This window comes from Oncorhynchus masou, chromosome 22 (genome assembly GCF_036934945.1).
Source record: "Oncorhynchus masou masou isolate Uvic2021 chromosome 22, UVic_Omas_1.1, whole genome shotgun sequence".
NCBI classification, from domain to species: Eukaryota; Metazoa; Chordata; class Actinopteri; order Salmoniformes; family Salmonidae; genus Oncorhynchus; species Oncorhynchus masou.
This window is the reverse complement of record NC_088233.1, coordinates 38,309,800-38,334,010: the sequence shown is the minus strand read 5'-3', so window position 1 is coordinate 38,334,010 and position 24,211 is coordinate 38,309,800. Positions and strand designations below refer to the sequence as shown.

General features: G+C 42.8%; 1 pseudogene; it reads left to right on the top strand.

Moving 5' to 3' along the window:
* Nucleotides 1-458: 458 nt before the first annotated feature.
* On the top strand, nt 459-23,895 carry LOC135508830 (1-phosphatidylinositol 4,5-bisphosphate phosphodiesterase gamma-2-like; annotated as a pseudogene).
* Nucleotides 23,896-24,211: the final 316 nt, after the last annotated feature.

Sequence of the window (24,211 nt, the reverse complement as noted above, 5' to 3'; positions counted from 1 at the left end):
GCTTGAAAGGTAGGGAGGGGCAGTTCCTCTTGCTGCTCCATAGACAAGTATCATGGTCTTGCAGTGGATGCGAGCTTCTACTGGAAGCCAGTGGAGTGTGCGGAGGAGCGGGTTGACATAGGAGAATTTGGGAAGGTTGAATGCCAGCGTTCTGGATACATTGCAGGGGTTTGATGGTACAAGCAGGAAGCCCTGCCAACAGTTACAGTAGACCAGACGGCACAAGCAGGAAGCCCAGCCAACAGTTACAGTAGACCAGACGGGCGATGACAAGTGCCTGGATTAGGACCTGCGCCGATTCCTGTGTGATGTATGGTGGTACTCTATGGATGTTGTAAAGCATGAACCTGCAGGAGCGAGTCACTGCTTTGATGTTGTAAAGAACGACAGGGTGTTGTCCAGGGTCACGCCAAGGTTCTTTGCACTGGAAGGGGGACACCGTGGAGTTGTCAACCGTGATGGAGAGGTCTTGGAGCGGGCAGGCCTTCCCTAGGAGGAAGAGCAGCTCTGTCATGTCGAGGAGGTGGGCCAACATCCAAGCTGAGATATCTGCCAGGCACGTAGAGATGCATGTCAAGGGGGGAAGGAGAGAAGTAGTTGAGTGTCATCCGCATAGCAATGATAGGAGAGACCATGTGAGGATATGATGAAACTGAGTGACTTTGTGTATAGAGAGAACAGGAGAGGGCCTACAACCGAGCCCTGGGGGACACCAGTAGTGAGAGTACGTGGTGCAGACAAAGATCTTCTCCATGTCGGCTGGTAGAAGTGGCCTGCCAGGTAGGATGCAATCCTAGAGTGTGCAGAGCCTGAGACGCCCAGCCCTGAGAGGGTGGAGAGGAGGATTTGATGGTTCATAGTGTTGAAGGCAGTGGATAGATCAAGGAGGATGAGAACAGAGGAGATAGAGTCAGCTTTGGCAGTGCAGAGAGTGACCCATCCTGAAGCCTGACTGGTTAGGGCCAAGTACATCGTTCTGGGAGAGATGGCAAGAGAGTTGGTCAGAGACGGCACTAGTGTTTTGGAAAGAAAATAAATATAATTTTTTTTTCTACGTCAGAGGGGTTGAATTTTGATTACTTGAGGAGGGTTTCTAGTCACAGGATTTCATCTGGTGAGAGAAGGGAGAAATAGGTCAAGGTGTAGGGTAGTTATGTGTGAGTGGGACCAGTGGACTCAATAGGCTGAGTAAATGAGGAGCGGATGTCATCAACCTTCTTTTCAAAGTAGTTGACCATGTCGTCCGCAGTGAGCGAGGTGGTGGAGGATTGAGGAGGGAGGAGAATGTAGAAAATTGTTTCCTAGGGTTAGAGGCAGAAGCTTGAAATGTAGAGTGATAAAGTAGGTTTAGCAACAGATACAGATGAAGAGAAGGTAAGTCCTCCGGAAGTTTAGTTTTCCTCCATTTTCACTCAGCTGACCGCAGCCCTATTATTTAATAAGCTCAGAATGAGTCACTCAGCTACGGAGCAAGAGGGGAGGGCCAAGGCAACCGGGAGGAAAGGGGACAGTGCAAGTCATATGATGCAGAAAGGGAATATAGTAATGTCAAAGAGGCAGAATCAGGAGACTGGATGAAGAAGGATTTAGTAGAAGGGAGAGATGATAGGATAGAAGAGGAGAAAGTAGTAGGAAAGAGAGAGTGAAGATTGCGACTGTGCATGACCATCTGGTTAGGGTCTGAGTGGCTAGGCTTGGAGGAGAGGGAGACAGAAAAGGAAACAAAGTAGTGATCAGAGACTTAGAGGGGGGTTGCCATGAGATTAGTAGGCGAACAGCCTCTTGTAAAGATGAGGTCAAGCGTATTGCCTGCCTTGTGAGTGGGAGAGGACTGGGAAAGGGTGAGGTCAGAAGTGGCAAGGAGAGGAAAGAAAGAGTTGGACATAAATTAATTGAAGGCAGACATCAGGAAGTTGAAGTCTCCCAGTACGAAGAGCGGTAAGCCATCGTCAAGAAATGAGCTTATTAAGATGTCAAACTCATTGAAGAACTCTAAGGGAACCTGGTGGGTGATAGATGACAACAATGTTCAGCTTGAGTGGACAAGTGACAGTGACAGCTTGAAATTCAAATGAGGAGATGATCAGGTGAGTGAGGGAGAAAAGAGAAAATCTCCGTTTAGGAAAAATTAGCAGCCCTGTGCCACCACTGCGACAATCAGAGGCTCTCTGGAATATAAGAGACGAGATAAAGAGAGAGCAGCTGGAGTAGCAGTGTTATCTGGGGTGATCCATGTCTCCGTCAGGACCAAAACGTCTAGAGACTGAAGGGCAGCATAGGCTGAGATGAACTCTAGATTATTAACCACGGATTGGCAGTTCCAAACACTGCCAAAGACCAAGAATTTCACATGGGTGGTGCGTGCAGGGTACACCAAATTAGAAGCGTTGCAGCCAAGGGGCGGGGAGCGAACTGGGATAGAAAACACACATACTTGCGAACACTACAAAAGAGCCAAATGAGAGAATCTGACAATAAATAGGTAAAATACTCAGGTGAGACAGTGGTGTGCAGCCTTCCTCCAATAGATCGATGGGACCGTCTTTGTTTCAGCAGCAGTCTTAGTTTTGACAAGGAGACCACTGCTAACACCAGCTAGGTTTTCTTCCAATTTTTGACAGATTTTTATGTGAATATTCTAAAATCTGCATAAAAACAATATGCACATTTTCCCACCAGAGGTGTTTCTATCAAATTGACTTGTTGCAGATAAAAGGCTGTGCGTGATGATGTAGCACACACAAAAACACTTTTTTTGTGGGTAAATTCCCATGTACCAAATAAAAAATACATGGTAAATGGCTTTCCATCACATTTCCAACTCTACTGATGGTTTTCCCACAAACGATGTTGCGTTATACAGCGAGTGTGCCCACTCCGGTATTGGCACGTGCCCATGTATGGCCAACATGATGAGATTAATATGGAAAAACATGCATTTTGATATTCTGTTAAATGACAGCCAAGCATTGATGATCCTGTCACCAAAATAAGATCCTCGATATTTATTGGAAAGGAGCATCAAGCTCATCACCGTGCATTTTCACCACCCTGTGAAGTTCATCATAACTTATTTCATCTGTAGCCTAATTTATAGAAGAGGCTACTTTACAGCTATAGCACTGATTGTTTCATTTATTGTGTAAGTCTTAAAACGTTCCATTTTTTTGTAGGTGTGCAAGTGGAAAGCAAAGTGACAATGACAAGGGGGAAATCTGCTTTTAGGTTCAACTGGAGCGCAATGGTGATGTCTTTTGTGCACCTGTAATAGTCTCTGGCGGGGGTCTTGTGTTAATATTCCTAATAGAATTGGCAGACAAGACAAAACACCGGTTGCACATCCGAATGTCGATCTAATTTATAATCTATTAGTAAGTGCATTTCCAAAATTTCCATTCGAATTTTAATTTCCAATTCAACCAAGTGCATTGCACGGCTCTACCACATTGACAAAGCGAAAACAGGTTTGTAGAATTTTTTGCTAATTTAAAAAAAGAAAAAAAAAGAAATATCACATTTACATAAAGTATTCAGACCCTGTACTCGGTACTTTGTTGAAGCACCTTTGGCAGCGATTACAGCCTTGGGCCTTCTTGGGTATGATGCTACAAGCTTGGCACGCCTGTATTTGGGGAGTTTCTCAAGCTCTCTTCTCAAGCTCTGTCAGGTTAGATGTGGAGCGTCTCTGCACAGCTATTTTCCGGTCTCTCCAGAGATGTTTGATCAGGTTCAAGTCCGGGATATACTCAAGGATATTCAGAGACTCGTCCCGGAGCCACTCCTGCGTTGTCTTGGGTGTGTGCTTAGGGTCTTTGCCCTCTTGGAAGGTGAACCTTCGCCCCAGTCTGAGGTCCTGAGCGCTCTGGAGCAGGTTTTTTACAAGGATCTCTCTGTACTTAGCTACGTTAATCTTTCCCTCGATCCTGACTAGTCTCCCAGAGTCTGCCACTGAAAAACATCCCCACAGCATGATGCTGCCACCACAATGCTTCACCTTAGGGATGGTGCCAGGTTTCCTCCAGACGTGACGCTTGGCATTCAGGCCAAAGAGTTCAATCGTGGTTTCATCAGACCAGAGAAAATTGTTTCTCATGGTCTGTGAGTCATTTAGGTGCCTTTTGGAAACTCCAAGCAGGCCGTCATGTGCCTTTTACTGAGGAGTGGCTTCCGTCTGGCCACTCTACCATAAAGGCCTGATTGGTGGAGTGCTGCAGACATGGTTGTCCTTCTGGGAGGTTCTCCCATCTTCATAGTGGGAACTCTGGAGCTCTGTCAGAGTGATCATTGAGTTCTTGGTCACCTCCCTGACCAAGGGCCCTTGTCCCCTGATTGCTCAGTTTGGCTGGGCTGTAACGAATCTCTTCGCCGTCTGACGAGGAAGTATCGGACCAATATGCAGTGTGGTAAGTGTCCATGTTAATTTATTAGACTAAACACACAAAACAAAATAACAAAGTGAAAGGAAGAAACAAAACAGTTCTGTCAGGTGAATACACAAAACAGAAAACAACTACCCACAAATCATAGTGGGAACACAGGCTACCTAAGTATGGTTCTCAATCAGAGACAATGATTGACAGCTGTCTCTGATTGAGAACCATACTTAGGCAGCCTGTTTTCCCCCTTGAGTTCTGGGTAGTTGTTTTCTGTCTGTCTCTGTAACAGAAGGGCTGTTTCGTTTGTTCTGTTTATTATTATTATGTTTGTTCTAGTGTTCAGTGTAATTAAAAGATCATGAACACGTACCACGCTGCACCTTGGTCCTCTCCTTCTTCCACCAATGACAGCCGTTACATGGGTGACAAGCTCTAGGAAGAGTCTAGGTGGTTCCAAACTTCTTCCATTTAAGAATGATGGAGGCCACTGTGTTCTTGGGGACCTTAAATGCTGCACAATTTTTTTGGTACCCTCGACACAATCCTGTCTCGGAGCTCTATGGACGATTCATTCAACCTTGTGGCTTGGTTTTTGCTCTGACATTCACCACCATTTACTGACAGTTTTACTCCTCTTCCAGCTTATGTACTGTATGTGTTGATATTGAAAGTGTTAGCTCGTATATCACATTTAGCATGTTTAATAATATGATGAGACAGATTTGTGCTGTCAACCTGGCTGTGTGTGTGACTGTGTATTGACTTGTGACTTGTGTGTGTATGTGTTTCATCAGATTCTCGAGGAGTTTAAAAGGGAGTCGTGTGCTTTCATCATGGGGTGGGTCTTTCTATTTCTTTGAAATACTGTATGTCGTTCTACAATCACAATCAATAATTTTCTCGGCTTATACCGGTAAGCGTGTCTTGTTGTTGGTGTGTTGTGGTTCTACCCTACTGTAGTAGTACAGATAAACCATATGCCTCTGCAGTTCTTTTCCATGATTTCCAACGGTTTCTTCTGTACCAGCAGAAGGTAAAGAATCAAGCTATCTTTCAATTATAAAATTGGTAAAACTGTAATTTTCAGTCAGTGTTTAATCTACCTTTTATAATTCCCTGTATTGTACTTTTTTCTCTCTTTTTTCCTCACTCTTTCTGCTCCTCTCTCTCAAGAGTCGTGAACCAGGTCAGAGAGCTGATGACCAACCTTATAGGCAAAACCATGAGGAAGACCAACGATCCAGAGTTCACTGTCAGCAAGGTGGGACACAGTGTGTGATTTGTCTGTATGGGGAGTGGAGAATAGTGTGTTATGTTTGTCACAGCGCTCTCGTTCTCTCTCTCTTCTCTCACTTTAGCTCCTCAGTTTCCTCTTCTCTGACGAGAACTCGATTTGGGATGAGAAATACTCAGATGTGCAACTTGGACATGAACAACCCACTGTCCCTCTATTGGATCAACTCCTCACATAACACGTCGGTACCGCCATATAACACAGAAATACACGACAACACTATGAAACAGACTACTTCACTTTTTTTTAAATCAATGTTTCACACCAAGTGTTAGTACAGTTCTCAGCAATACTGTAAAACGATGTAATGAATAGGCTGTGGATGATGTTATGATAAACACACAGATGTTAATGATTTGCCTGCATTTTGTATTTCTTGTTGTGATGTTTTTCCTTCAGGTACTTGACTGGAGACCAGCTGCGGAGCGAGTTATCCACTGAGGCCGATGTACGCTGCCTGCGTCTGGGATGCTGCTGTGTTGAGTGTTAGTAGTACACCGTAAACTCCATAAAAAGTCCCTCACATATTTCAATTTGGACTCATTACATTATCCATTTACTTATATAGTTCTAAATGATTGTCTTCTGTTGTGTGGGCCTGTAGTGGACTGCTGGGAAGGGCCAGTTGAGCCCATCATATACCATGGCTGGACCAGGACCACCAAGATCAAGTTTGAGGAAGTGGTGAAGGCTATCAATGACCATGCCTTCGTCACATCTGATTGAGTCTTTTTCTGTCTGAGAAAACACACCCAAACTAACAAACATACCCACAACTGAAGTGCTTTACAACTGAGGACTGTACATGTTTCTAGAACATTCCCCCTGTGTTGACTGAGAGTTGTGGTGCTGTTGTTGTCAAATACGCTGTGGTTCTCTCCATCGAGGTGCACTGCCCCATAGAGCAGCAGAGGCAGATGGCTCGTCTCTTCAGAGAGGTATTCCAGGACAAGCTTTTGATGGAGCCTGTGGAGCTGATGGCTGAACGGTTGCCCTCCCACATGCAGCTCAAGGGCAAGATAATCCTCAAGGTGGGGGCCAGGCCAGAGGGTACCATGGTGATGGGAGGGAATAATGTGAAGGATTGAGTCATAGGGCAAAACTATTTCCGGTGTAGTATGTGCAGAATGTTGCAGTATATTGATCATCACCATGGTATGATGGGCTATAAAGATGAAATAACCTTCATGATAGGCTTGTGGAGGTCACATTCCAAACCAGAAAAAGTCAAAGGCCCATTTATGATAATGATCCTATACCGTCTCTTGGGTTATTAGATTTGTCACACAGCAGAGAAACTAACTGACATGGCGACATTGCAATAACACTTCTCTGGTGCCCGTTTTAATATATTTCCAATTCGCCAATGTGTCTTCAGGTTGCCATTTTCCCCATGTAATGCAAACACTAACCACAGCCCAGATATGCTTATAAGACACAAAGATGATGATTCCTGAGACATCCCTCAGATGCGACCTCAGTGCTCTCCTCATTTCTGGTATTTTTGTATTTATTATGCATCCCCATTAGCAACTACTCTTCCTGGCGTCCAGCAAAATTAAGGCAGTTTATACAATTTTAAAACATTACAATACATTCACAGATTTCACAACACACTGTGTGCCCTCGGGCCCTTACTCCACCACTACCACATACCTAAGGTACTAAATCGATGTGTATGTATAGTGCGTACGTAATCATATGTGTGTGTGTGTATTAATGGAAAGCAAATCAGGGTTGTGTTCAATAGGCACAAAATGGAAGAAAATGCAGTGAAACTAAGGTAATAGTGTAACTTATACAATAAAAAGCACTTGTTTTAAAAGATGTGCTACAGTGTGTTATGCCCTGGCCATAGAGAGGCTTTTATTCTCTATTTTGGTTAGGCCAGGGTGTGACTAGGGTGGGCATTCTAGTTTCTTTATTTCTATGTTTTGACCGGGTATGGTTCTCAATCAGGGACAGCTGTCTATTGTTGTCTCTGATTGGGAATCATGTTGACTCTGCAATTTTCCCACTAGTGTTTTGTGGGTAGTTATTTTCTGTTTAGCTGTTTAGTTGGCTGACAGAACTGTGCACTTTCGTTTTTCTACTTTGTTATTTTGTTGCGATGTTCAGTTTAATAAATATCATGAACACCTACCACGCTGCACCTTGGTCTCCTTATTCAACCCACGAGAGTCGTGACACAGTGTGCCCTAATGAACACAACCCAGGAGATGCCTGAGAATTCACCAGGCAGTGCAGGAGTATCACAGAAAGAATACACCCTCACAAAACAACTCTGCTCCATACATCTGGGACCCAGTAGACCAGGTAACTTAGAGACAGCCTTACCATGATATGGTTCTGAGTTCCTTAGAAATCGGTAAGCCTACAGTATTTGGTTCAGGAAGTAGGTTGTATATTTGTTTCATGACTAAGCATTGTTAGTGTTGTTTGTGTATATTGTTGTTGTGATGGTTGCCATTGACGACTGCTCTGACATTGTTCCTGTTTGTCCACCCATAGCGATGGAACGAGCGCTACTGTGTGATTTCAGATGACAAGCTCTACTCCGCAGAGGAAGAGGACGAGGAGCCCAGGAAGGTTAACAAGGGAGAATATTGTAAAAGTAGTAAACCAATGATTATTGTCACTGTATTTAATTATTACTCTTTCATTATTGTACTCCTCTCTCTCTCATCTGCCTACCTTTCTTCCAAACCTCCCTCCCTCCCTTCCTGCTGTAGTCCCCAGAGTTCCACACGTCAGAGGCCTGGTTCCATGGTAGGAGGAGTGAGGGGAGGCAGACAACAGAGAGGCTGCTGCAGGAGTTCTGTGCTGAGTCGGGAGGCAGGGATGGCACCTTCCTGATCTGAGAAAGTGACATCTTTGTGACTGACTTCACTCTCTCCTTCTGGTACGCCAGCTTGGCTGCAGCTCTACTGACATCTTCAGTATGTGTGTACTGTGTGTAATACTCTGCTGTGCTGATGTTTGTTTTTGGAGTGTTATACTGTAGGCGCAGTGGGAAGGTCCAGCACTGTCGTGTCCGCTCTGGCTCAGAGGGAAGACACCTTCTAGTTCCTGACTGATAACCTGCACTTCCCCAGTGTGTACTCACTGATCCAGCACTATCGTGAAATGCCCCTCCGCTGCCACGACTTTGACCTGTGCCTCACTTAGGCTGTGCCCTGGGACTGAGCCTTCCTCATCGGACAGAGAGAGGATGGCGACTCCTACGCCATCACCTTCAGAGGTGATGGGAAGGTCAAACACTGTCGTATTCAGAAGGATGGCTCTATGTACATGCTGAGATCCACCATTGAGTTCCAGAGCCTGGTGGAGCTGGTCAACTACTTCCGAAAGAAGCCACTGTATCGCAAGATCAAACTACGCTACCCTGTCACACCGGAACTGGTCAGCCGCTTCAGCACAGTGAGAGAGAGGGATGAGGAGAGATCGGGGGCAGCGAGGAACAAAGGGAAAGGGGGAAGGTTGGAAGAGATGTACACTGAACAAAAATATAAAAGCAACATGTAAGGTATTGGTCCCATGTTTCATGAGCTGAAATAAAACATCCCAGAAATGTTCCATACACACAATAAGCTTATTTTGTGCTCAAATTTGTTTGCATCACTGTAAGTGAGCATTTCTCATTTGCCAAGATAATCCATCCACCTCACAGGTGTGGCACATGAAGACGCTGATTAAACCATGTGATCATTACATAGGTGTACCTTTTTCTGGGGGCAATAAATAGAAGGCCACGTGCAATTGGTATGCTGACTGCAGGAATTTCCACCAGAGCTGTTGCTAGAGAATTTAATGTTAATTTCTCTACCATAAGCCGCCTCCAATGTCGTTTTAGAGATTTTAGCAGTAAGTCCAACCGTCCGCCCGACCACAGACCACGTATAACCATGCCAGCCCAGGACCTCCACATCCGGCTTCTTCACCTGTGGGATCGTCTGAGACAAGCCACCCGGATAGCTGTACTACCAGCTGGGTTCTGGGTTCGCGCCCAGGCTCTGTCGTAACCGGCCGCGAACGGGAGGTCCGTGGGACGACGCACAATTGGCCTAGCGTCGCCCGGGTTAGGGAGGGTTGAGCCGGTAGGGAAATCCTTGTCTCATCGTGCACCAGCGACTCCTGTGGCGGGCTGGGCGCAGTGCGCGCTAACCAAGGTTGCCGGGTGTACGGTATTTCCTCCGACATATTGGTGCGGCTGGCTTCCGGGTTGGATGGCGTTGTGTTAAGAAGCGGCTTTGTTGGGTTGTGTATCGGCGGACGCATGACTTTCAACCTTCGTCTCTCCCGAGCCCGTACGGGAGATGTAGCGATGAGACAAGATAGTAGCTACTAAAACAATTGGACACCACAAAATTGGTGAGAAAAAGGGGTAGAAAAAAAAACTTTTTAAAAAACTATCAGAAACTGTCTCAGGGAAGCTCATCTGCCTGCTTGACGTCTTCTCCAGAGTCTTGACCTGACTGCAGTTTGGCGTCGTAACCGACTTCAGTTGGATAATGCTTCATCTGAATGGCCACTGGCACGCTGGAGAAGTCTGTTCTTCATGGATGAATCAGTTTTAACTGTACCGGGCAGATGGCAGCCAGCGTGTATGGCGTCATGTTGGCGAGCGGTTTGCTGATGTCAGCGTTGTGAACAGTGTGCCCCATGGTGGGGTTATATTATGGGAAGGCATAAGCTACGAACAATGAACACAATTGCATTTTATCGATGGCAATTTGAATGCATAGAGATACTGTGACGAAATCCTGAGGTCCATTGTCGTGCCATTCATCCGCCGCCATCACCTCATGTTTCAGCATGATTATACACGGTCCCATGTCGGAGGGATCTTTACAAAATTCCTGGAAGCTGAAAATGTCCCAGTTCTTCCATTGCCTGCATACTCACCAGACATGCCATCCGTTGAGCATGTTTGGGATGCTCTGGATCGATGTGTACAACAGTGTATTCCAGTTCCCGCAAATATCCAGCAACTTCGCACAGCCATTGAAGAGGAGTGGGACACCATTCCACAGGCCACAATCAACAGCCTGTTCAACTCTGTGCAAATGAGATGTGTCACTCTGCATGAGGCAAGTGGTGGTCAAAAGCTGGTTCTCTGACCCATGCCCCTGCCTTTCTTTTTACGGGTATCTGTAAACAACAGTATTCCCAGTCATGTGAAATCCATAGATTAGGGCCTTAAGAGTTCATTTAAATTGACTGACTTCTTTATATGAACTGTAACTCAGCAAAATAGTTGAAATTGTTGCATATTGCGTTTATAATTTGGTTCAGTGTATAATGGGGACGGGAGGAGGGCAGAGGGAGGGGGAGGGAGAAAGGGGGCTAGACACTGGACTACTGGGGGTGGGAAAGTTAAAGAGTATGTTTACTGATGTGTTTGCAATGGTGCGTCTGTGTAGGAGAGAGACTGCGCCTCACTGTAAATGAAATGAAATCGAGCCATCACTGGTAGGCTCACATTACGTTAAAGGATTCCTTTGTATCTACTTCCCAGAGTCAAATTAACTCATGGATACCATTTGATGTATTTTCTTGCATTTTCAAGGAAGTTGCTAACTAGAATTATCACAATTAGTGGAAGTCTATGGGTATCTTCTAGCATGCCTCATTGCTAACATCCCGAAGTATCCCTTTAACATGTTTCCCTAAATTGAGGTAATTTTCATAGATTTTCTCAAGCAATTTCAAATGTAGTGTGTTTGTATGTGTATTAATGTATGCATCTACCTGTTGATATACTGTATCTGTAATTCCACAAGCCTAAGAGCACAGATAGATAAAGCGTACGACTACAGACCCATGAGACCTGATGAACTGAGTAAACTTCTGCCAGGGGGCTCTGATCCACAATGTGTCCAAAGACAGTGATCGATGGAGAGGCCCAAGAACACACACACACACGTCAGATTAGAAACATACAAACCTCTGTCTGGTGCTCCCTACAGGTGGAAAGGGGACTATGGAGGAAAACTGCAGCTATTTTTCCCTGCCAACTTTTTTGAGGAAGTGTTCAATATCAAATCTGAGACAAAGGATCTGGTAGGAGGAGTGATCAGTATTTTGCATGGTGCTAATGCGATTGCAGAGTTTGCAAAACAAATGGCAACTACATTATTTACATCAATCATGACATTCTGCCATGAGGCCTGTAGGCGACTTTGTAGTTAACATTTAATTGAGAGATTTTTGGAAGGACAGTTTACATTAGCATCATCGTTAACGGCTACATAAAGTGTAGAAATACACGTGCATCACACACACACACACACACACACACACACACACACACACACACACACACACACACACACACGCACGCACAGACTGTTGCATTCATGTGCCGTTTCCCAAACATTTTAGGAAAATACGAATCACTAATGCTGACTGACTGAACTGAACAGGCTACACAACTCGAATTAAAATGTTGCATGTCAAAACTGAAAGAAGTTTTCACACGCAACAAAAAACAAACACGTTTTCCCCTTCAGACTACGCATCAAATACATCTACCGCACAGGTGTCAAACTCATTCCATGTAGGGTCAAGTGTCTGCAGGTTCTCTCCTTCCATGTACTTGATTGATGAATTAAGGCCGCTAATTAGTAAGGTACTCCTCACACCTGGTTGTCTAGGGCCTAATTGAAAGGAAAAAACGAAAACCTGCAGACACTAGGCCATATGGAATGAGTTTGGAATAAATGGAATGGTATCAAATACAGTGCATTCAGAAAGTATTCAGACCCCTTGACTTTTTCCACATTTTGTTACGTTACAACCTTATTTTAAAATGGATTTGAAAAACATTCCCCCATCAAGCTACACACAATACCACATAATGACAAAGCGAAAACAAGTTTTTAGAAAAACTGAAATATCACAAAATTCAGACCCTTTACTCAATACTTTGTTAGCACCTTTGGCAGCGATTACAGCCTTGAGACTTCTTGGGTAAGACGCTACAAGCTTGGCACACCTGTATTTGGGGAGTTTCTCCCATTATTCGCTGCAGATCCTCTCAAGCTCTATCAGGTTGTCCTTCTGGAAGGTTCTCCCATTTCCACAGAGGAACTCAGGAGATCTGTCAGAGTGACCATCAGATTCTTGGTCACCTCCTTCACCCGATTGCTCAGTTTGGCTGGGCTAGGAAGAGTCAAGGTGGTTCCACACTTCTTCCATTTAAGAATGATGGAGGCCATGTCATGCTGGTATAAAGGAATTTGGAGACAAGTGCAGGAATACACAATATGGGTTTTTAATACACCCAAAAAAATATGCCCAAACAAAAGAGCGAGGGTAAACCTTGTTGAAGCCACGGGACGATACACGTAATACACAATATATAAAGTACATAGCATAACAGCTGCACCAACGCATAGGTACTCACACCACCAATGGACATGGGAACAATAACTGACAGAGGGAACAGATGGCACATATATAACATACTAATCAGGGGAAATGGGAACCAGGTGTGTGTGATCAGACAAGACAGTCCGGGGTTGATGATAATGAATCCCTTTTAATGAAGCCGGTGACATAGACTTCCGGAACTGGTGAACAGAATGAGCATTAGTACCGGGGGATCCATGATAGGCCACTGTGTTCTTGGGGACCTTCAATGATGCAGAATGTTTTGGTGCACTTCCCCAGATCTGTGCCTCAACACAATCCTGTCTCTGAGCTCTATGGAGAATTCCTTCGACCTTGTGGCTTGGTTTTTGCAGTGACATGCACTGTCAACTGTGGGACCTTTAATATACAGCTGATGATGCCATTCCATTTGCTCCATTCCAGACATTATTCCAGCCCTCCTCCCCTCAGCAGCCTCCACTGGTTTGACACCCCTGATCTATTGTATTGTTATTAGGGGTGTGACAATGCACATCAGTGTTTCTTCTTCTTTCCCTACTCTCGCTTCGCTTGTCGATAGCTTGCTAGAAAAGATCATTGCCTATTGATTTATCATAGTAACAGCAGGCTACATGATCAGGCTGAAACATGCGATGAGATGTGATGGGGTGAAATATGAAAGGAGTAAAGGGAGACAGCTTCGCTCTATCCAGTCAGAGCAGCTCTTCTCTTTACAGACAGACAAACTAGCCAGTTGCGTTATAAAAAGCAGCGGGCACAATCCTGAGAAGGAGGACGATGCACTAAGGCCTTAGCTGCCTCCTTGTAGCTGGTTACTTGGTGTTCCCAATTCTTCATCATCATTACAATATTGTTCTAAATTCAATCACCCTCCTCATCATTTTTGCCTGCACTGCCCCATTCGCTCCTCTGCCTGTGTGAGTATCCATAGCAACGGCTCAGTTTGGGCTGCTCAATGAGGAGACATGGGAGTGCTGTTAGCTGACTTAGCTAGCTACTTTTTTCACTCTAAACCCTGACAAGCAGCTGTAACGTTTGATTGGTTGTAGATAATTATGTTCTGAATCCAGATGTGAATAGAAATGTAGACCAATATGCCCTCTAAGTTGATGTATAAAGTGTTGCAAAAGTTGTACATATTTCAGTTGTTCGGAAAAAAGCTGGGATTTTCATTTATGTGGTTACTAAAACAGCTGTACCTTTAAATTTGTAGCATATATTATTGTTTCGATTTGAATAGCAGAGAAGTAGAGGAAGATTTCATACAATCTTACTTTCTGTCTAACTTTTTGTTAAAGTGGTCAAAATTTAAGTTGTTTATAAAACGTTACAGGAAATTTGGTTGATGCCGTTAGTAAAACAGCTGTATAGTTTAGAGTTTTTTCCAACTGCTTACACACGTTTTCAAAACTGTCTCCTTTTTTCAAAACTCTACACACAATTCCCAAGACTGCGCACACAAAATGCAAAAGGCCTCACATCTCCTTCAAAATGTAACACTGCATTCAAAATGCCATAAACACATGTCAGAATGAAGCATTTGCATCAAATGGCAAACACTGCTTTCATAATAGTACATTTCTGGATATACCATGTAAACACTGTTGTTCTAAATCTAAAGCTCTTTGGTCTTTCATAGGCTTATATCTACATTTCAATACAATGTTCTACAGTGAAAGTAATCTGCTGAGAGGGGTAACAAGTACACTGTAAATGCCATCCAGCTCCAATACTCTCTGTAACAGACAAAAGGATATAGAGATGAGTAAATATGGCATGTCTGAAGTACTGGAAGTAGTGTTGCATACATATCTCTACAAATTCATGTCGCATATTCTTGACTCTGTCAGAGTTTCTCTCAAATGACACCTTGTAAAGTTGTTTCATTGTCACTCGGTGCCGTTGGAGGATGCGTTGTATGGGCGACAGGCTTACAGCATTGATGTTGTTAAATATTCATTATTATTCAAGATATGCTCTCTTATCTCGCGAATCCTAATTGCATTGTTGGCCAAAACCATATTTATAATAGCAGTCTCTTGTACATCTGTAAACAAGCGTTCTCGTCCTCCATGATGTCTTTGCCTTTCCACTCTGTACAGAATTCAAACACAGTATGTGTTCAGCATAGGAACTGTAAACAATGTACAAAACAATGTAGTGCAGCTTGATAACCAACCTCATTCATTCAATGCAGTGCAGTAAATGGTTACAGTTACAAATGTTTATGCAATACTATGCAGTCATACGTATTTTACAGTACATTACTGTAATGCTAAAATAGTAATAGATAGTTGCATACCTGTTCTCATTTCTGAAGGTTCGAATTATGGACGCCACTGTAAATCGACTCAAGTTGGACTGGACTCTCAGTCCAGCCTCTCTCATGGTCAAACCGTGGTTGATCACATGATCAACAAGTGTTGTCCTAATCTCATCAGAGATAGCTCTCCTTCCTTCTCTTCTTTGCCCTCGTCCTCTTCTTGCTCTTCCTCTCCCTCCTACTCCTCTTGCTCTCTGTCCATTGTTGGCATCCATAGTTCAAAACAGGTAATCTGACCTATTTATAGGCCTATACTACAGTAAAGAAATGATTGGTTAGTGATCAGTTAAGCTATTAGTGTTTGTACATGTGAGGAGTGTGTGTGTGACCTGGTGAATAAGTGTAGCATTTTGATTGGTTGTGTTTGGAAAAGGAAAGCAAGTCACTTCCTGTTAGATTTTTGTGTTTTAGGTAGAGAATTGTGTGTAGTGTTTTGAAAAAAGTGTTTTATGCAATTGACAACTGAGTCAAAGGCTGAGAAATAGCTTATGGTTTTGGATATTTGGTGTGTAGTTTTGCACTTTGAGTGAGAGGTTTCAAAAATCGTGTGACATGAAAAGATTTTGTGTGTAAGCAGTTGGAAAAATCTGTAATCGGTAGAATATATTTTTGTTTCCGATTTCGTATTTGAATAGCAGAGAAGTAGAAGAAAAATTCATACCCTCTAACTTTTTATCAAATTTTTTGGCAAAGTGGTCAAAGTAGCTAATTTGTGTCAAAAGTTTCATTATTGCATTTACAGTGAATTAAATGTTGGAAGTTATGATGTCACAATGGGACCTTTATGTTGCTGAAATAAGTCCCATGAAAGTGAATGAAGATGGACATCAAAAAGGACAAAAAGCTTAATAGTTTTAAAAGTATAAAAGTTGAATACAAGCAACTCAAACCAGACCAGTCAACACGTTTTACAGTTTGAACGGTGTTTCTAGCTTAAACTGTGTAAGGAGTAGCGTGCCTGAATAGGGATGTGCATCTCTCCTTTCATGAACAATTTGATACGCATCTAGATAGATACATGGGCTCTGAAACAATATAGGAATGATACATTTCAGTTTGAAAAGATTCCGTGAGATTTGGTTTGATTAGGGGAACGAATTGATGCGATTCTATACAATTGTGTGTGTGTACCTGAGCTGAGTCATAGGGAAGACTGAGCACCTACCACCCCACTATTAGATTAGTGGTGGGGACAATTTATGCTTTTTCTTTATCTTCTCCCTCTTCCACTTGCCTCCTCTATTTTTGCTGTAATGCATCAATCCGTTGGTGGTAATTTTGCATAGAGCAGACATTTTCATATGTTTTTGTTAGCTGCATGTGTGACATACTGTAACTCCACCAGTCCTATTTATGATATCACTGAACAAAATATATATTTATTTTGTAATGTTTTTTTTCTGTCAATTAGTATATTCGAGTTTAACCATAATATGTATTGTTATATTTGTTATGTATTTTCTGGTGGATTAAACTGAAATTGCAACCAGCTTTCTATGGCTTTAAAAACAAAATAGAGATCTTTTGGAGATGATTTAATTTTCAAATAACTGAAAGTAAAGGTTGTAATTTGAACGCTGAGTGAGTCTTTCTTACCATTCTCCTGGAAAACCAGTTTGGATTTAAGTATAACTTTTGTATGACTGAAATAATTTTTCTCTCTTGAATAAGTTCCTCCAGTTCTTTTTGTTTTTTTCCAGTAACTTATTCTGTGCCTTTATGGTCCAGTTTTTTATTACTATCTACAGTTGAAGTCAGAAGTTTACACACACTTAGGTTGTAGTCATTAAAACTTGTTTTTCAACCACTCCACAAATGTCTTGTTAACAAACTATAGTTTTGGCAAGTCGGTTAGGACATCTACTTTGTGCATGACACAAGTAATTTTTCCAACAGTTGTTTACAGACAGATTATTTATCTTATAATTCACTGTATCACAATTCCAGTGGGTCAGAAGTTAGGTTCATCCTTGGGAGCAATTTCCAAACGCCTGAAGGTACCACGTTCATCTGTACAAAGAGTAGTACGCAAGTATAAACACCATGGGACCACGCAGCCGTCATACCGCTCAGGAAGGAGATGTGTTCTACCTCCTAGAGATGAACGTACTTTGGTGCAAAAAGTGCAAATCAATCCCAGAACAACAGCAAAGGACTTTGTGAAGATGCTGGAGGAAACAGGTAAAAAAAGTATCTATATCCACAGTAAAACAAGTCCTATATCGACATAACCTGAAAGGCCGCTCAGCAAGGAGGAAGCCACTGCTCCTAAACCACCATAAGAAAGCCAGACTATGGTTTGCAACTGCACATGGGGACAAAGATCATACTTTTTGGAGAATTGTCCTCAAACACCACCCCAACAATGATGCATGGGTTGGCAGCATCATGTTGTGGGGGTGCTTTGCTGCAGGAGGGACTGGTGCACTTCACAAAATATATGGCATTATGAGAAGGAAAATTACGTGGATATATGGAAGCAGCATCTCAAGACATCGTTCAGGAAGTTAAAGCTTGGTCGCAAATGGGTTTTCCAAATGGACAATGACCCCAAGCATACTTCCAAAGTTATGGCAAAATGGCTTAAGGACAACAAAGTCAAGGTATTGGAGTGGCCATCACAAAGCCCTGACCTCAATCGAATAGAAATGTGTGGTCAAGACTGAAAAAGCATGTGCGAGCAAGGAGGCCTACAAACCTGACTCCGTTACACCAGCTCTGTCAGGAGGAATGGGCCAAAATTCACCCAACTTATTTGTGGGAAGCTTGTGGAAGGCTACCCTAAACGTTTGACCCAAGTTAAACAATTTAAAGACAATGCTACCAAATACTAATTGAGTGTATGTAAACTTCTGACCCACTGTGAATGTGATGAAAGAAATAAAACCTGAAATAAATAATTCTCTCTACTATTATTCTGACATTTCACATTCTTAAAATAAAGTGGTTATCCTAACTTACCTAAGACATGGAATTTTTACTAGGATTAAATGTCAGGAATTGTGAAAATCTGAGTTTAAATGTATTTGGCTAAGGCGTATGTCAACTTCTGACTTCAACTGTATCTGTACTGTTAGTTCATCTGTTTCCTTTCTTAACTCGTTTGACCTAAATAGTTTTTGTTTGAAAGATGAGTATTGAATTGCATTGCCTCTAAAGGCACATTTAAAAGTGTCCGATACAATAAGGGGATCTTCTGCACCTATGTTATGTAGGAAAATGTCCGTTATAAATTATTCTGTCTTGGTTAAAAACAAGTTGTCATCCAGTAGGCTTTGATTATATTTTAAATATCCTTGTCCATGTTGAAATGCTGTAAAATAATGTGTATGCCAATTATTTAATGGTCTGACTGCATTATTTTCTATATGAACACTTTCTTAACTTTTGGTTCCAGCGAGAATGTCAGAAGAAAGTAGTCAAGATGACTAGCTTGATTGAGCCTCCGCCATGTATATCTCACTAGGTCAGGATATTTGAGCCTCCACTAATTCCAATATATCCATAATATTCATAATTTCCTTAAGTGCATGAGGGTGTTTGTAGTATGGTTACGGTTCATTGAGATACTTAAAACCATATTATAATCTCGCACCACAATAATAGAGTTGTGTATTGCTTTGGACAGTATTTTTTGGACAGTTTTCACATTTGGAACTAAATTATTGTTAATTAATATCATCACAGTGTGCAAAGCTGTCAATCAAGGCAAAGGATGGTTACTTTGAAGAATCTCAAATCTCAAATATATTTTAATTTGTTTAACACTTTTTTGATTACTACATGATTCCATATGTGTTATTTCATAGTTTTGATGTCTTCATTACGTTATACAATGTAGAAAGTAGTAAAAATAAAGAAAAACCCTTGAATGAAAAGGTGTAGCCAAACTCCCTGACATCATTACCCCTTAGCAACAGATGTGGGATGCATACACGCACACACCCCAACCCACACTTCCCACACAAACACCTCTACCCCTCTCTCCCCGACCACCTGTAGACCGACCTACCTGTGTTGGGATCCTCCAACGGAATTCCCACCGGCTAGGTACAATGTTGTCAAGGTTTTCATTAGCAGCTTTGAGAAAATCCTTGTATATTATGTTCTCCCATCAGGGGGCTTTGGCTTTGTTGGACCAACCCTGCCAGGCAGGCTCAGACTCTCTAGGGGGCGGTGCTGCTTTAGCATTCATCTTTCTGTCTTGATTGGGTAGGCTACATGCGGTATGCTTAGGGTAGGTAGTGTTGGGCACCAATCCATCACCATAGGACAGATATAAATGAACTATATATTTGTAAAAATAAAATTACCGTATATCCCATGTATGCGCAAAAAATGAGACTCTCGCTCTGTCACAACTCCTGCTCGCAGACACACATGGGTTCTGACATTTGCAACCACTTCCTTTGCTCACTCACTTTCAACTCTTCACTGTTTTCCAATCCCACAAACACTCGGACACACAATCTTTCAACACACCCACACTCTCCCCACATATCCTCACTTACATACCCCACCCCGCATATAAGTCAGAAGTATGTTGAAGATTTAAACTCTTGCTTTGCAAGTCACGTTAATGATGGAATTTCTCATGGAAGAATGGGGTCTCATTTCTACTATAAAGTTTCAGACACGTAAAATCAATGCCAAGATCTATCTGTTCTGACCTGTGGAGGCTCAATTAAGACACTTTATGTTGGTGTTTCCTTTATTTTGGCAGTTATCTGTATCTTGTGTTTCAAGATTGCATCCATTTCTGCCTGTGTGTTAACATAACCAGTATACATTTAGAACTCTACAGTGTACATATTTGTCTTACGGGTCATGGAGGACAATCCTTTGGGGGAATAGGTGAAAATGAGTTGTTGACATTTCCAAGTGTAACGTTTGTCCAAACACACTACAGATTTGCGTGATCTAAATGTAAAGGTAATTTCTGTTTGCGCCGACATATGCAGCGTTTGCCGTGAATGCAGTCTCTGTGACCGCCGGAACATTGCTTCTAATTTTCAATCATGCTATAAAGCAGGTCTTCAGCGCTACGGATTGAATAGAGCCCATAATCTATTCATAAAACATGCTGTCTTCACATGACAAACACACTACATACCAAAGCACCCAGTCCTTCCACACAGCACATGCTCATCACACTGACTGCCCATACTACATATCAACAGGACACACAACTGCACAAGTCCAAAGGGATCGTTTTAAACCTCCACACCATACACTGGCTAAATATAAGATTTACTGTACTTCACATAAACACAGCTTAATCCTGTACCCAAACACAACACTGTATTCTATTACAGTACATTGCACATAGTAAATAGTCAACTCGCTCTTTCCTCCATCCATTTCTCTTCTCAGTGAGATCGGGAAAGAATGGGGAGTCCCATGTCATGACACTTGAGTGATTATGACAGTAAAATACAGTTTGACTTTGCGGCTGAGTCGCTGGAAGACTTGTTTGAGTGGTACCAGGTGGCCTGGGACATCACCCAGAGAGAGATCACCCAGAGAGAGATCACCCAGAGAGAGATCACCCAGAGAGAGATCACCAAGCAGCACAACAAGCAGTTAGAGGCCAGTATCATAATATTCCATATAACCTATCTATAGTTAAGAGGCTATGAAATAATTATATCTTCAATTCTAAAGGTGTTCAGCCCAGCGTCTTCAGTGATGTCATGCTGACAGGAAGCTGCTGTGTGTTTTCTGTCCTACAGATCAAGCAGCAGGAGGAGGTGGAGAAGAGTGAAGAGGTTGCCATTAAGATGTCTGACCTGGTGGAGTACTCCCAGCCTCGCAGCAAGGAGAAGGACCACTTTGGTATGATCCTCAGCCCTACCACCCTGACCAAGACAAACCTTCATACCATAACCGCTAACAGCTACACAGCCTACATTGTTGCCACCATATTAATGTTATAGTCAACAAACTAGAACTAACTTGTTACTAAATCCAAAATCCAATCCATGTGTACAATCACACTGTACGGTATACAGCAAACAGTTCAGCAGTTACACCGGCGGGCCCCCGTGGCAATAAATAAATGAAACCCGAAAGCTTACCTTGACTTGGAAGAGTTGCAGTGTTGGATAGCCAGCTAGCTAACAGAAATACCATTCCTCTCTGTTTGAGTCAAGTTGTTGAGAAGGCTAAATTAGCTGCATTAGCTAAGTAAGTGAAACTAAAAATATATATATAGCTAGCTTTCTCTCTCTCTCTGCTCCTTCTCCTTCATTTTTAAAGAAATTAATTTGTTAAAAACTGTTCAACTGTTGTCTTTCTCTCTGAGTCAACTTCTCACCACACGTTATGCACTGCAGTGCTAGCTAGCTGTAGTTTATGCTTTCAGTACTGGATTAATTTGATTGGATGGGCAATATGTTGGTTCATACGAAAAGTGCTCTGATAGGTTGGAGGACGTCCTTCGGGAAGTTGTCATAATTACTGTGTAAGTCTATGGAAGGGGGTGTACCCAGACGAGGACGGATAATAGCTGCGGCTACACCATACTACTCTAGACCTTCTTTGCAAGACAGTGTGTTTGGTGACAGGAATATGTTTAGTATAGTTTTTTCTAAAAAAGGGTAACATTTTTTGTTTCACTTTTTATTTATCTGAAATTCACTGAGTAGGATGGTCCTCCCCTACCTCCTCTAAGGAGCCGCCACTGTATAACATGCACTGCAATACACATTGAAAGATTTCACATTTGTGTTTTCAAATTAAATGCAATCTACTCTTAACTCACACTCTTATGATTACTACCAGAATAAGTCACTCTCCACAACAGTCAAATGTGGTGGACCCCAGGAAGAGTAGCAGCTGCGAAACAGGATCCAAATAAATAAACAAATATTCGTATTGGTCTGATCAAACTCAAGTCTGCCCATTCCCAACCATGTCCCCACAGTGAAATATTGCTACAAAGAGATCCGCTCCTTCGTGGAGTACAAGACCCCGGCCAAGAACAGAACTCCAGACTTCCTGAGGTATAACCGCATGGCCTTGAGCCGCATCTACCCCAAGGGCCAATGTGTGGACTCATCCAACTACGACCCTTACCCTCTGTGAGCCTGCGGCTGCCACATGGTGGCGCTCAACTTTCAGATTGCAGGTGAGTTTGACAAGCACGTGTTAAAGATGGAGGAATGAGATAACTAGTATTCTGTGTAAAGTAGACCTAAACTAGAGAGTGAGTGCCTCCTGAATTGTGTTCAGATATGAAAAAAGTGCTTTCTCGGTGTACCAGTGGTAATCATTTGTTTGTGTCCCCAGATAAATACTCAACTCAACAGTGCCCTCTTCAGTCCACATACAGGCAACAGACAGAAATGATGTGCTCTGACAGTTATGATCCACAGCTGGAGAAGAGGAAAGTCAAGTTCACCCTTACTGTCAGAGTAAGGCTCTCCTCATTGTCCAGAATTATTTAGTTACAATGACATATCCCTGATAATCTTTCACATGGTAAACAAACTGGTTACTGTTGAGCACTGAATCTGTTGTGCTGCCGCCTGTAGGTGCTAGCTGCCAGACACCTGCCAAAGCCAGGCCGTAGCATCGCCAGCCCTTTTGTAGAGACGGAGCTGTGTGGTCACAGAGGACAGCAAGTTTAAGACCGTTCTCTCTCGTAAGGAGTGGGAGTTTGAGTGGATGGAATTACTTTCCAGCTAATTAAAGAAACTCAGCTTCTGTGTGTTGTTTCAAAGAGGATTGTGTATTTATTTATGTTGGTAACTGGACTTGTTCAGGTGACAATGGGCTGAACCCAGTGTGGAAGGCCCTCCAGAGCCAGTGACTTTCCTAGTGCATGAGCCAGAGCTCACCATCCTGCGCTTCGTGGTGAATGAGGAGGACATGTTCTCAGACCCAAACTTCCTGGCTCAGGCAACCTTCCCTGTGAAGGGCATCCACTCAGGTAGGATCCACACACTAATATGCAGTGCATGAACCCATAGGCTCCCATTTACACATTAACACACTGTTCTCTGTCTCCTACGGCACCGTTCAGTTCCTCTGAAAAATGGTTTCCATGACAGCATAGAGCTAGCTTCTTTACTAGTCTACATCAACATGCAGGTGGAGGTGAGACACATACACTGCATGTTGACTGGAAACAGCCTTTGATGTGAGTCACTGGTGGTGTTTGTGTGTCTGGATGGTGAGCCTGTGCCATTCAGAAGCAGAGGAGCTATACTCATCAACTAGCCAACTGCAGAGGAGGCAGGCGGAGCTAAGCAACAAGCTTTTCCTGTACGACACCCACGCCAGCCAGCAGAGCTCCGACCCCCACAGCTCCGCAATGACCTCATGAGAGTTCAGCACCAATGAAAAACAGAGAAGATCCAAGACACCTGCAAACAGAAGTAGGCCGAGTTAGGCTCCTTTCATGTTACAATGGGCATACATTAATTCTCTCGTCTGGTCCTCTGCTCTGTCCTAGGATACAGGAAAAGAAATCAACAGTAAATTATATTCCTGAGGTCAGCTAATCCTGAGCCTGTGGGGTTGCCTCCCAAGCTTCAGTCTTTCAAAGCCAAAAGAGAGATCATGTGTGACATACCTCTGTACGAAAGGTGATTGCATATATATATATATATTTTTTTTACCTTTGCATACGTTTTCTTTTTTTTAATGAAAAGGTAAATCAGATGAACAGTGAAAGGTGCACTATGCAGCATTGAAATAAGTACAATTTGAGGAATACAGCTGAAAAGTACCTGTAGGGGCAGGAATTAGTGTTACCCGTAAATGGTTTCTTTTATGTTTTCCTTTCAACAAATGCATTTCTTTACTACTGATATATCA